Genomic DNA, 15,002 nt, shown 5'->3' with positions numbered 1-15,002 from the left:
AGAAGGTATTTTTTCACCATTTCTTTTAATAACCTCTCCAAAAATATAATGGCTTTTAAGGGTAAGAACGGCATTTGTTGTAAGGAGACACCAAAAGAGCAATTTTTCTAAACAAAGCAAGAATAAAAATGAACTTACTATTAGTAATGGAGACTAATCACCTGTTTTGAAGTCTGAGCCTCAGTTTCTCATCTATAAATTGAGGGTATGGATCGCCCTTGCCTCACAGGTTCCTGGATGGATTTAAATAATGTACATAAAAGGCACTTAGCATGTAGTTATTTATAACATGATAAGTATTCAATAAATGTTCATATACCTTAACATCTCATTTGGTGAAATCAAGATGGCAAATGGATCTTTAGGGAGGAAAAAAAATCAAAGAAAAATCACATTCAGTGATGGGGAAAATTTAAAGCTGTGAATATAGTCTCTAAGTAGTTTAACCTGAAAACCTAAAGACATAATAGAGCAGAAAATGAAGATGAACAGCCAAATGATGTGTATTTGAAATAAAACACTATCCTTAATAAATTGGTCGGTATAAATTGCACAACTACTGCATTTCGTTTAGATTTGTAATCTACACAGTATCAAAATGAGGCGTGCACGTGCGCGGACACACATACACACACACACACACACCCAGCTGTTAGGAACTACTCAGTTAACTCAGATAGACTGTAAATATTTTATTCGCAAATTGAGGTCTTTCCCATGGGCCCCCTCCATACTCATACTGTGCTGTACAAGGGCTTTCATGATACTCAGTCATTTTTGGCAGCCGCTACTCCTAGCCTTTAGAGGCTGCCGGATCCCTGGCAGTATAAGAAGAGTTCTGGCCTCGTATACAAGAAATACAAAGTCTTCATTATACCAGAGTTTAATACTTACAGCCAGAAGGCTTTATATACAATGTACACACAGAATCTCTGTCTTGCCTTCAGACTGAACAACTGTTTTTTTTCTGTGGTGTGTTGCAAAACTGCCATAATTACATGGATAGCTACAGAGACTCACACTCAAAATCAAAACAGACAGACCAATTAAATACATTTCACAAACAACTTTCAAAATGAGTCTAATCTACCAAAATGCCCCACTAATTGACTCTGATACCTACATGGTGACACTGACATTTTTGCTGATTAAGAGAGCCTTCCTTTCTGTGTTACTTTTAGTTGAAACAGAATTTGCTTAAGGAAACCTGGTGTAAAAATTCAGATTTATAGATCAGAGAAATAGGGTGGTGTTTCTTTTTTTATTACAAGAGGATGCTTTGCATAAAATTTGCCCTGAAAGTCTGTTGACAAGAATACAGAGGATGGTTACTAATTATGTTTATACATGTTAGAGTTTCCAAAGCACTTTCTCTCACCTGATCTCATTTGATCCTTATAAGAATCATGTAAGGAAGTAAGGTGATGTTTATAATCCTTTTTCTATGTGTGATGCTCAGGAAGGGCCGTGGGCCACTGGTTTCATAAATGCCTATGCCAGAACAAAGGGAGCTCCATCCGTTTACTCCTAGTTAAGGGTTGTGCTTCCTTGGCTAGTACATTTGGCAAGGATTCAGTTGAAAAAATACAAAGCTTACTGGCTTTTCCAGGAGCACTTACAGGCATAAAATCAAGTATTCCTGAACTGTCTGTGCCCTGCTATCCCTTCCAGGATGGAAGGAGATGAGAAATGCAAGGTATGGGATATAAGACCTAGGTGTTTTACATGTGACGATGAAAACAGTTGAGACTTGAAAAAAATATGGGTTCCAGAGTAGGAAAATTTTCAAAAACTCAAAATGAATGAATGTTTCATTGAATGACTATTTAACTTTAGGTCACCTAGTCACCAGCAAGTGAAGTCAACTCCTGTACATAGAGACAAACATATTAATGTGGATACATTTAAATATGTTTGGTATGACATGAGGTTAAACTTTCTGAAGTAACCAATCCTGGTACACACCAGGGCTTAAAGTGGTATGGTTAAAAGTGTAAGAGCATCCTGGGAAAATATTATTATTATTTTGCCTGGGGGATGTCAGTGTCTAGCTTTTACATGTGTCTCAGCAGCTTGATATACAGTAGGTCAGGCCATTCAAAGGGCAAAGTTGAGGATGGGAGCAATATAGAATTATTTGATTATCAACAATTTTTGTTTGAGTCTTAAGTTGCCAGATTTAGCAAATAAAAGTACAGGATACCCAGTTAAATTTGAATCTCAGATACATGATTAAAGTTTTAGTATAAGTACTACAGCATAATAAGTATATCCCATGCAATATTTGAGACATATTTATGCTAAAATAGCCATTGTTTATTAGAATTTCAGATATTACGTATGTCCTGTATTTTATCTGACAATCCTACGGGAGGCATTTCAGTCTGATTCACTTATGTTTCTAGACCTTTGGGTTGAGAATCCCCACCTCATGACCAGTATGGATTCTTTACATTATTTCTCATCAATTTGTAAAATGTCAATATTTGAATGGCTTGATTTATGAGGACCATTCCCCACAGTGGTTAGTTGTTTTCCTAACCACCCTCCTCTTGCCCCCATACACTGCCTTAACTAAGCCTAAGGAACTCGAACCCTTCCAGTCTGTGAGGAAGGCAGATGCACTGATAATGTGCGGATTGGATTGAAGTGACATGGTGGTCCAGGCCATTTTTTCACACTCTGTTGCTAGTGGTTTGGCTGACAGATGCCTTGTTGTCCTTGGTGCATAACAGGTGTTTATAAAGATCTGCCGGACTGTAAGCTTCTTAAGACCAGCACTGTTTCTCATTCATCTTTATATGCCCAAAGCCTTGCAAAGTGCCCAGACTTCTGAGAACATAGACTTTGAAATCACACAGACCTAGATTTGAATGCTGATTTCTATTTCCTGGTTGCGTGATCTTTGTGAGTAATTTTGTTTGTCTGCACCTCCATTTCCTTATTTGTAAAATGGTGACATGAATTCCCATAAAGCATTCAGAGTTTTGTCAGGGTTATATGAAATAAATATATATATCGGGGGTGCCAAAAAAAAATATACACATGACTTGTATTCATCTTTTGTTATCAGTGTATATTATTACAATTTTAATAGTTTTTTCCTTTCTTAAAATGTGTATACATTTTTTTGGCACTCTCTCTCTCTCTCTCTATATATATATATTACATATGTATATATATGTATATATCATATCCTGGTAAATTATAATCAGTCAATATATGGCTATCACTAAATGGTAGCATTCATTAGGCCCGTAATGAACCATTTTCTGTCTTTAACTATTTATTGGTAAAAGGAAGCGTGACTGTAAAGGTAACAGAGAAACAGTCATCAAATTAATTTCTTATTAGTTTATACTTCAATTGTGCAGAATTGTTCAATCATATTGTAAGAAATTTTTTTGCATTTATTTATTTATTTATTAAATGTATTGGGGTGACAACGGTTAGTAAAACTACATAGGTTTCAAGTGTACATTTCTATAATACATCATCTATATATTGCATTGGGTGTTGACCACCCAAAATCAACTCTCCTTCCATCATTATATATTTGACCCAGTTTACCCTCTTCTAATACCCCCTTCCCCACTTACCCTCTGGTAACCACTAAACTGTTGTCTGTGTCTATGAGTTTTTGTTTCATCATTTGTTTGTCTTGTTCCTTGGTTACTTTCAGTTTTATATTCCATATATGAGTGAAGTCATATGGTTCTTGACTTTTTCTGTCTGACTTATTTCACTTAGCATAATAATCTCAAGATCCACCCATGTTGTTGCAAATACTGCTATGTTGTAAGAAATTTGATTCCAGGTCCCCCTTGCACATGGGAGGCAGCACTTGACTGCCTCTCAAAAAAAAAAAAAAAAAAAAAAAAAACACAAACAAGTTAGATACAGAGGAGGTAATCACTATTCCAATCAAAGGGTTCAGGATCAGATATTCAAAATACAATGGGTTAGCTGAGAAAGTCGCATAATGTCGATATCGTATTAAAATACAAAGGACTGAGGCCCTTATATTGGGAAGTCCTACAGTGAAAATTCAGAATCCTCATTTAAAAATTCAAAATAGGGGCTGCCGGATGGCTCAGTTGGTTAGAGCGCGAGCTCTAAGCAGCAGGGTTGCCAGTTCAATTCCCACATGGGCCAGTGAGCTGCGCCCTCCACAACTAGATTGAAGGACAACGACTTGAAGCTGATGGGTCCTGGAGAAACACACTGTTCCCCAATATTCCCCAATTAAAAAAATTTTTTTTAAAGTTTTAAAAAAATTTGAAAAAAAGATTGACTTGCTCAAAAAAAAATTCAAAATAAATCTGAAAATAGTGCTGGTGTATAGTTCTTAAGACATCCTCAATGTCTTGAATGGGTCAGTTAACATGCGTACCTTTCTGTCACTGCTGTGTTGGAAGTTGCTCAAACTAGAGCAAAAGAATTAAATGTTGAATTTTCAGGAATTTTGCAAGCCTGTTGTTAATTTTCAGTAGCTTGGAATCTGCTATGGTAGTAGTATTTACATCCACCAAGGAAATCCACAAAGGCTACAAAATAACCCCCTCCTCCGCCCCCAAACTGTTTACTAATATGCCACTCCTTTCTGCATACTCAGTAGTGAGGAAAATTGTCCTCGGAGTCTTCCTCATTTCGCTTATCTGAGAAAATATTCTCATCTCATCCTACCAACCAGGGAGGAAAATGTGCCAGGACAAGAGGAAACAGGTAATTCTTCTACATAGGAAGACTTAGAGCACCCAGCTTGGTGCATTCCAACATTTCTCTTAACGCTAATCATAATGAGCGACACTTTTTGAGTTCTCACTATGTGCCAGTGAAGTAGGGATATTTTTCTGTGAGTCCCCAAATGATGTAAATGATGTTGGATCTGCCGGCAGTTTCTGGGTGTGGGCTGGATCGTGTCTCGTGAAGCCGAAGAATGGACCCACGGACCAGGGAGAGGCAAAAAGTTTTAAAAGAAGACAGTTTATTAGAGGCAGAAGAAGAGGTTGCAGCTCCTGAGAGGGTAGAGGTCCCGAATGGGGGTGCCCAGTGACTGAGGCAGAGGCTTTTCCTTTTATACCTTCCCCTGCCTGCTTGGGGAAGGGGGCTGGAGCCTTCTAATGGAATTCATCTATTAGGTCTGTCCTGTTTGCTCATCCTGAAGGGATTAACGAACTAACCCATTCCTATCTATCAGATCTGCTCCTTTGTCCGGCCAGAAGGGATTTGAGATTATCTATTAACCTCAAGGCGTATTCTCTTATCTCCGGGAGTGAAGGAGACATTCCAGGACCTGGAGTTTCAGGATATGGCTGCTTTTTGTTTCTTCTACCAGGGATTCCCCTGTCTACCTAGCAACATGCTAACTAACCTGTCTCAGCAGGTCTTGCCCTAAGCAGTACGCAGTATGTCGTGTTGTCCTCACAGCAGATAAAAGTAAATGAGGCTCAGAAAAGCTGGGGAATTCCAAGTGGTCACACAGTCAGGAAGAAGTAGGCTTCAATGCTTGTCTCTCTGCCTCTACCAGGGCTGTCTTTTTCTGACTTTTCTAGGTATTGGCATGTGTGTCAGTGCCCAGTACGGTACCTTGCATATTGTAGAATCTCGACATATATTTGTAAAATTGAATCATAAGTTGTGTCTACATTTTTTAACCTCACACCTAATTTAGACATTGTGATCTCCTAGTAACAGTGTTTTGTTTATTTCCATAGCCTCAACACCTAGCAGGATCCTGGGAACACAGTTGGTGCTCAATAAGCAGTTGTTGGATGGGCATGAACTTGTCAACTTCCATAGCAAGTAGGCTGACTTAGGAAAAGAGCTGGAGCTGGTCTCTGGACTGAGCTTAGCCAGAGTGTAAGCTTTCGTGGGATTTCTGAAGCTTTGTTCTTCTAAACATGGTTTAAAATAACAGTAACTGGGAAAGGGCATGATGAATGCAGTTCCTTTGGTGATATTAGACTTTTCTTTTTTCCCGTCTTCTGTAAATGAAGCAAAAGCAAAAGCAAACCTATTTACAGATGACCAGTCATTTTGTTAGGAGATTTCATATGTATATGTGTGTGGAAAGCAACCCTAAGAGGTTGACACTCTGACTATTTGCGTTCTACAGATGAGGAAACTGAGGCTCAGGGAGGATAAGACAGCTGATATTCAAAGGAATAGTTTTGGGAGTCAACCTCAGGACTCTTGAACTCAGACTCTGGCAATGACAATACCAGCTTCTTTTACTGTTTACTACTTTTTTTCTAACACATGTATTAAATTAACCAAAAATTTAGTTCTGTTTAATCTGAATGTTCTCTTACAACTGCTATCCTTTTCAACTCAAGAGATTGACGGAGGTGGGGGTCTGTTACCTAATGAAAAGGTCTCCATCTAGTGGTTACAATTCAAAGTGCGTTCACATGCCCTAAAGGTGCTTCTGGAGTCCAGACAACCTGAGGTTAGGGATTCAAATTTATACTGACTGGTGCAAGGCCCCGATTAGGGTGAGATGAATGAGGCAATTGCTTCTGGTGCAAAACTTCACAGACGTGCCAAAAAAGTCAGTAATCAAGATACATGCTACTTTAATCCAATGTTTAAAAAAATCAAAATTCATGCAAAAGATCTATGAGCAAATCATCAAATTCTAATTAAAGACAGATCAATATTACTGATTTTTCCTTTTGCCCCAGGCTTGAATATGGTGCTATATGGCACTGGACTGGCGTAAACAATGTGAAATGTTCACGAAAACTTTCTTGGAATGTAACCATACTTAGGCCAAATCCTAACGTCTTAGCTTAAACATAGTATCAGACCATAGCAATCACATGCCAGGGAAAGATCTCATTTCCAAGGACTTCAGACATTATTGAAAATGACGATGGTGGTGAGTAGGAGGCATCATACTCAGTGACTTAACTGGTCCCAGTAAAATGACAAACGGACTTGCTTGTGAAAGCACAACGTTAAAATGACCATTTGATCTGACCGTTTCACTGCTGTGAAAACAAACAAAATGTCTTTCCCATTATGTTCAATTCAACCAACTGTTGTAGTTCACCAATTATTATAAAATTGGAACTGTTTTAGTACAAACATATTAACAGTGAATAATTAAAAAGTGTATTTGATTAACATTTGAAAATTTTAATTAAGCTTAAACTAGCAGTGTTATTATAGTGGGCTCTAGTTATGTGACTATTAGGACAGCAAAGTCACTATTTAAAAAACAATACAAATAAAAAATACTCTTGCTGGCACTTGATTGGTTCAGAATTTCAGAATTGGTGAGGATCTATTAAAATTATCAGTTTACAAAGTGCCACACATCAAGAAGAAAAGCGGGAAAATTCAGTCAAACGTTTTTTTCCTCATCTCTCCTATTTGGAAATAGCCAGTGTGTCTAGGCTCTAAATATTTTCTGACAGTCTCAGAATACTGCTAAATGTAACTGTGTATTCACCAAACACAATTTGCAACCCATTTATAAATAATGCAAACTCACAACTTTTTGCTCTGCAATTTCAAAAAGTGAAATGAACTTTGTCAACATTGGCATCTATTTACTCAGTCTGAGCCATGAGTAATGTGATTTATTTTAGGGAAATAATTTGGCAGTTGATCATTTGAAGCTAATGGTTTACTATTAATGAGCTTGTCTAATTGTGGATTCCACAGAGCTAACTGACCCAGGTAACACCATTGTAGACCTAACTGGAACCTAGAGAAATTCTCACAGAGGAACTGCAGGGGAGGGTTGCCATGGTAACAGCAACAGGGCAGGCTCAGGCATCTTTATGTAGACTTAAAGAAGAGATGAGGGAGTAAGGAGAAACTGCAGCAGCTTGGTAAAGGTTGGGCTTCCATTCGGATTGAGTTTGAAAGAAGAAAAAGTAAAGGAGAGTTCTGTTGCTACCTGATTCTGGACAGAAGACTTTATGCTGTGCATCTCCAAGAGCCAATAGCAGGGGTAATTTTCCTCGAAGACCAAAGACAAATAAATTCTATGGGCTCAACAGTGTATCTGAGACCATTAAATCCTTGGGAAGTTAAGGATACAAGAGAATATTCTTCCCTGCAACAGATGCAGGCGATATATTTTAGTATATAGGCATTTAACTTAAATTCTTTGGTTTTAGTAATACAAATAAAATGATGTGTAGCAAATATATACACCTACACATACATATATATTTACATATTTATATACCATATATGCACATACCATATATACACATTTCAGGTCTGACAATTAAGTTTGAGAACTCATCCTAGAAAACGTGCTACATACCTCGTTGCTGAGTATCACTATGGTCACCTTCGAAGTACTCCCCTTGGGAAGCTGTGCACCGATGCCACCACCTCATCCACCCTTCAGAGCATTTTGGGACTCTTTTTCTGCAATGACCATCAGAGCTGTTGTCATATTACCCTTGATGTCCTGAATGTCATCAAAATGTCTTCCTTTCAGTATTTCCTTTCTCTTCGGGTAAAGAAAGAAGTCATTGGGGGCCAGATCAGGTGAGTAGGGAGGGTGTTCCAATACAGTTATCTGTTTACTGGCTAAAAACTCCCTCACAGACAGTGCCGTGTGAGCTGGTGCATTGTCGTGATGCAAGAGGCATGAATTGTTGGCGAAAAGTTCAGGTCATCTAACTTTTTCACGCAGCCTTTTCAGCACTTCCAAGTAGTAAACTTGGTTACTGTTTGTCTAGTTGGTACAAATTCATAATGAATAATCCCTCTGATATCAAAAAAGGTTAGCAACATCAGTGCAACAAGTTTGCGAACTTAATTGTCAGACCTCATATGTATCCTATATGTGTATACTGCACACACACGCACACACACACACACACATATAGTATGTGTACATACTACCCACAGCTACACAATGTTTACATGGAAGCAAGCCACACACACGAGATATTTCCATCTTATGAGGTTGTGAGTGATGCAAAGACAAGGATCAGGTCTTCTTTGACTTGCTCTCCCAGATTCCTACACAGTGAGTGCTCCATACTGTTGACTGCAGGAAAGGTTCAATCATGTAAACTCTGCTTTCGTATCCTCTCTATATGTACACAGTTTAATTTGATAGTTTCCTTTTGAAAACCCCAAGAGGAAACTAAAAGAGCTTCCTTCTTGAAGTTGGAGGGTACCGTTTAGATTACACACACTTACTAGTTGTGGTTGCTGCTGTTTTATTATTTTAAACTGGAGTAGGTGCCAGGGTTGAACTACAGTAGAGGAACTATTAGTAGAGGAACTTCCCTTTTGGAGTTCTGTGCATGGAGAAGGCAAGCATTTGACGGTGTAGCCAAAGAGGGTCCAAAAAATGCTGGAGTAGCAAGGAGCTGAGAGACTGATTTCTTTGCACCACATTTTACAGATGAGAAGGATAAAGCCCAGACGTATTTTCAAAGACATCCAGATAGTGTTCTTTATGGATTTGGCCTCATGGCAATTTTCCCAAGATGACTTTGAAGGCTATTTCAGTTCAACAGTACAACCCTGGTTGAGACTAATATAAAATACTGGCCTCCTTTTGTGTCAATGTAATCTGTGAAGCATGAAGGATGAGAGAATGGACAAACTTGGGTGTTAGTTTCAGCTCTGTCATTTGCACGTGGTGTGATCTTTTTTTTTAAATTAAAGTTTATTGGGGTGACAGTTGTTAGTAAAATTACATAGATTTCAGGTATACAGTTCTGTATTACATCATCTATAAATCCCATTGTGTGTTCACCACCCAGAGTCAGTTCTCCTTCCATCACCATATATTTGATCCCCCTCACCCTCATTTACCACCCCCCACCCCCCTTACCCTCTGGTAACCACTAAACTATTGTCTGTGTCTATGAGTTTTTGTTTCTCATTTGTTTGTCTTGTTCTTTTGTTGTTTTTGGTTTATATACCACATATCAGTGAAATCATATGGTTCTCTGCTTTTTCTGTCTGACTTACTTCGCTTAGTATTATAATCTCAAGATCCACCCATGTTGTCACAAATGTTCCTATATCATCTTTTCTTACCGCCGAATAGTATTCCATTGTGTATATATACCACAACTTCTTTCTCCATTCATCTATCGAAGGACATTTTGGTTGTTTCCATGTCTTGGGCACTGTAAGTAAAGCTGCAATGAACATTGGAGCATACTTGTTTTAATGGATAAATGTTTTCAGACTTTTTGGGTAGATACCCAGGAGAGGGATTGCTGGGTCATATGGTAATTCTATTCGTAAATTTTTGCGGAACCTCTACACTGCCTTCTATAGCGGCTGCACCAATCTGCATTCCTGCCAACAGTGTATGAGGGTTCCTTTTTCTCCACAGCCTCTCCAACATTTGTTACTATTTGTCTTGTCGATGATAGCCATTCTGACTGGGGTGAGGTGATATCTCATTGTGGTTTTTATTTCCATTTCTCTGATGATTACTGATGTTGAGTATTTTTTCATATGTCTATTTGCCATTTTTATGTCCTCTTTGGAGAAATGTCTCTTCAGACATTTCTCTGCCCATTTTTCAATTGGATTGTTTTCTTTGTTGTTGTTGTTGTTGTTGAGTTGTATGAGTTCCTTGTATATTCTGCATACTAGCCCCTTATCGGAGGCACTGTTTGCAAAAATCTTCTCCCATTCAGTTGGTGGCCTCTTTATTTTGTCAATGGTTTCTTTTGCTGTGCAGAAGCTTTTAAGTTTCATATAGTCCCATTCGTTTATTTTAGCTTTTACTTCCATTGCCTTTGGAGTCAAGTTCATAAAATGCTCTTTGAGCCCAAGGTCCATAAGTTTAGTACCTATGTTTTCTTCTATGCAGTTTATTGTGTCAGGTCTTATGCTTAAGTCTTTGATCCATTTTGAATTAATTTTGGTACATGGTGACAGATAGTCCAGTTTCATTCTTTTGCATGTGGCTTTCCCAGCACCATTTATTGAAGAGACTGTCTTTTTTTCCATTGTATGTTTTTTGCTTCTTTGTCAAAAATTATCTGTCCATATTTATGTGGGTTTATTTCTGGGTTCTCAATTCTATTCCATTTGTCTATGTGTCTGTTTTTCTGCCAATACCACGCTGTTTTGATTATTGTTGTTTTGTAGTACAAGCTAAAGTCAGGGAGTGTGATACCTCCAGCATTGTTCTTTTTTCTTAAGATTGCTTTGGCTATTCGGGGTCTTTTGTGGCTCCATACAAATCTGATGATGTTTTGTTCTATTTCTTTAAAATATGCCATTGGGATTTTGATGGGGATTGCATTGAATCTGTATATTGCTTTGGGTATATGGCCATTTTAACTATGTTGATTCTTCCAATCCATGAGCACGGAATGTCTTTCCATTTCTCTGTGTCTTCTTCAATTTCTTTCAAAAATGTCTTATAGTTTTCAGCATATAGGTCTTTCACATCCTTGGTTAAGTTTATTCCTAGGTATTTTATTCTTTTTGCTACAATTGCAAAAGTAATTGTTTTTTGTATTTCTTTTTCTGAGATTTCATTGTTAGTATATAGGAAGGCAATGGACTTTTGTACATTGATTTGTAGCCAGCAACTTTACTGTATTCGTTGATTGTTTCTAATAGGTTTTTGGTGGAGTCTTTAGGGTTTTCTATATATAGCCTCATGTCATCTGCAAAGAGTGACATTTAACATCTTCATTCCCAATTTGGATGCCTTTTATTTCTTTCTCTTGCCTGATTGCTCTGGCAAGGACTTCCAACACTATGTTGAAAAGCAGAGGTGATAGGGGACAGCCCTGTCGTGTTCATGATTGTAGAGCAAAGGGCTTTAGTTTTTCACCATTAATTATAATAGTAGCTGAGGGTTTGTCATATATGGCCTTTATTATGTTAAGGTATTTTCCTTCTATACCTATTTTATTAAGTGTTTTAATCATAAATGGATGTTGTGTCTTGTCAAATGCTTTTTCTGCATCAATTGATATAATCATACGATTTTTGTCCTTTATTTTGTTTATATGATGTATCACATTGATGGATCTGCGGATGTTGAACCATCCTTGTGCCCCGGGGATGAACCCCACTTGGTCGTGATGAATACTCTTTTTAATGCATTGTTGTGTTCGATTTGCTAGAATTTTGCTTAGAATTTTTGCATCAGTATTCATCAGAGATATTGGTCTGTAGTTTTCTTTTTTTGTGCTGTCCTTACCAGGTTTTGGTATCAGGGTAATGTTGGCCTCATAAAATGAGTTAGGGAGTACTGTCTCTTCTTCAATTTTTTGGAAGAGTTTGAGCAGGATTGGTATTAGATCCTCTATGAAGGTTTGGTAGAATTCACTAGTGAAGCCGTCTGGTCCCGGACTTTTGTTTTGGGAAGGTTTTGGATGACTGATTCAATTTCGTTACTGGTGATCGGTCTGTTTAGATTTTCCAGTTCTTCATGGTTCAGCCTTGGAAGGCTATATGTTTCTAAGAACTTGTCCATTTCTTCTAGGTTGTTGAATTTGGTGGCATATAGTCCTCCATAGTATTCTTGGATGATCCTTTGTATTTCTGTGGCATCAGTGATAACTTCCCCTTTTACGTTTCTGATTTTGTTAATCAGTGTCTTCTCTCTTTTTATCTTAGTGAGTCTAGCCAAGGGATGGTGTGATCTTGAGGTAGTTGGTTAACTCTCTAGACTTCAGTTTTGTTATGGGTGGTATAGGAATAATAATATTATCTCGCTTACAGTGGTGTTGCAAGATTTAAATGAGATAATCTATGAAAAGTTTTCCTTCCTTCCTTTCCTTTCTTTCCCCTTTCCCTTTCCCCTTCTTCTTCTTCCTTCTTTCTTTCCTTCCTCCCTACCTGGATTCCTTCCTTCCTCCCTCCCTTTCTTCTCATTCTTCCTTTACCCAAAATTTACCAAGCACCCACTCTATGCCAGCTACAGTTCTAGTTACTGGGGATACAGCAGTAGATAAAACAAAATCTCTAACTTCATGAAGTTTACATTCTAGCAGGGAAGACAACTAAGCAGACAAGTAAAATACATAGTGTAGAGAGTGATGCATTCTATGTCAATGAACTAATCAGGGGAGAGGTATAGATCAAAAGTGCTGGGTGTGAGGAGGGAGGTCCATTTCATATGGACTGTTCAGGGAAGGCTGATCACTGTGGTCAGTGGTCAGAGACCTTAAAGAAATGAAGGAACAAGCCAATGTGCACTGGGCAGCGCAGACCAGGCAGAGGAGAGAGCAAGTTTCAGGACCCTGAGGCAACATGTCTAGGGTTTTCAGGAACTTCAAGGAGGTTAGAAAGGCTAAAGTCAACTGAGCTTGGTGAAGGTGGGAAGGTAGGAGATAAGGCCAGAGAGAATAATGGGATCTGGTCTGAAAGGGCCTTGTAGTCCCCTGTCGAAGCTTTGGCCTTTACTCTGTGATAGGAAGTGACTGCGGGGTTTTGAAGGAGAGGAATGACGTGGTCTGACATGTTTTGAAACATGTCACAGAATCACACCCTGGATACTCATTGAGAAGAGACTGTTATATGGCAAGGGTAGAAGCAGGAGGCCAGTTAGAAGGCAATTTCAATAGTCTAGTTGAGAAAATACTCAAGACATTGATGATGGTGATGATGATGATGATGGTGGTGGTGGTGGTTGACACCAAATGCCAGCTATTATTACACTGTAATAATAGATGGTTATAATATATTGGCTGTAGTTAGATCTTTTATGAAGGAAAAATATGACATTTAAAAATGGTATACAAAAGATTAAGAATTTGTTTTTGGTAGAAGGAAGGCTGTGTGTACAAAGCAGTTCCTTCATCTTTGGGTACATTATAGCTATGTCTGCGTGGTACCAAAATACCTGATAGAAAAGTTTCAATTTTCGTCGTCAGATGCAAAAATAATAGAATAGAATACAGTTGTTCAGCGATTTGAATACGTTTGTTCAGCCATTTGTGGCTTTTAATTGAAATCAAGCTGAATTTAATGTCAAACCGAAGGAAGGAAGAGGAGAAGGAGGAAGAGAGGAGGAAGAGAAGGAGGAAAGGAGAAGGGGAGGAAGAAGTCATATCATCTATTTGATCTGCAGAAGAGAAAGAACACAGTCTTCCAAAGGCTCATTGGGGAGTGATTTTTAAATAAAATTGCTTTTTTCTATTCTATAGGAATACAAACTCATTCCAAAAAGCTGGAAATAGGAGAAAATGGGAATGTTGAGAAGGAAAAATCATCATAGTCTACCACCAAAAGCCAACCTTAGTTTACATAGTATATTTCTTACTGTTCTATTATTATTATTATTGTTTTGCATTTAACACTCATACAGCATATGGTCGTATATACAATTTTTTCACTTAATGCAAAAGAAAATATATTTTCCTATGTTCTCAAATTCTTGATAAATATCACTTAAAATAGCCATGCCAAAAAAGTGTAGACACATTTTAAGAAAGGAAAACTGTATTAAAATTGTAATACTTAATATATACCCATAACAAAAGGTGAATACAAGTCACGTTTGACTTCTGCACTTACAAGAGGTGCTCAAAGTGGTTACCATCAGCGTCCAGACACCTTGATTACAGCGAACTACTGTTTGGTATTCAGTATATGTGCCATGATTTACTTTACTAATTATCTATTCATAGATAATTTTAAAGGTTATTTTTGTATTTCAAATAGTGTCACAGTGGCCATCTCTGTGCATAAAACTTGTATTGTCTACGTAAGAGTATTTTCTTAGATTGGTACTCAATATTGGGATAATTGAAACATTTTAAGACTTTTAAGTGGAGGAATTCTCAACCATAAGAATAAAAAAAGTCTATGAATAACAGAATGAAAATGACAGAACCCTAAATTAAGGACTTTCCGGAGAAGGAATTTAGAGATTAATTAAATTAAATGTCAAGAAAGAAAATGATGTATAAAACCCAATGTGACTAGAAGGTTTCCTGCAGAGTTTCAAATCACATCATAGATCATGGAATATCAAAACAGAATGGATCATTTTAAAATGACGGTTTCACTGAGATCAAATGATT

The sequence above is a fragment of the Rhinolophus sinicus genome, chromosome 18 (assembly GCF_057876585.1).
Source record: "Rhinolophus sinicus isolate RSI-liver-muscle chromosome 18, RSI-T2T, whole genome shotgun sequence".
In the NCBI taxonomy this organism is placed as follows: Eukaryota; Metazoa; Chordata; class Mammalia; order Chiroptera; family Rhinolophidae; genus Rhinolophus; species Rhinolophus sinicus.
The sequence above is the reverse complement of the archived record's forward strand: the minus strand, read 5'-3'. Positions refer to the sequence as shown.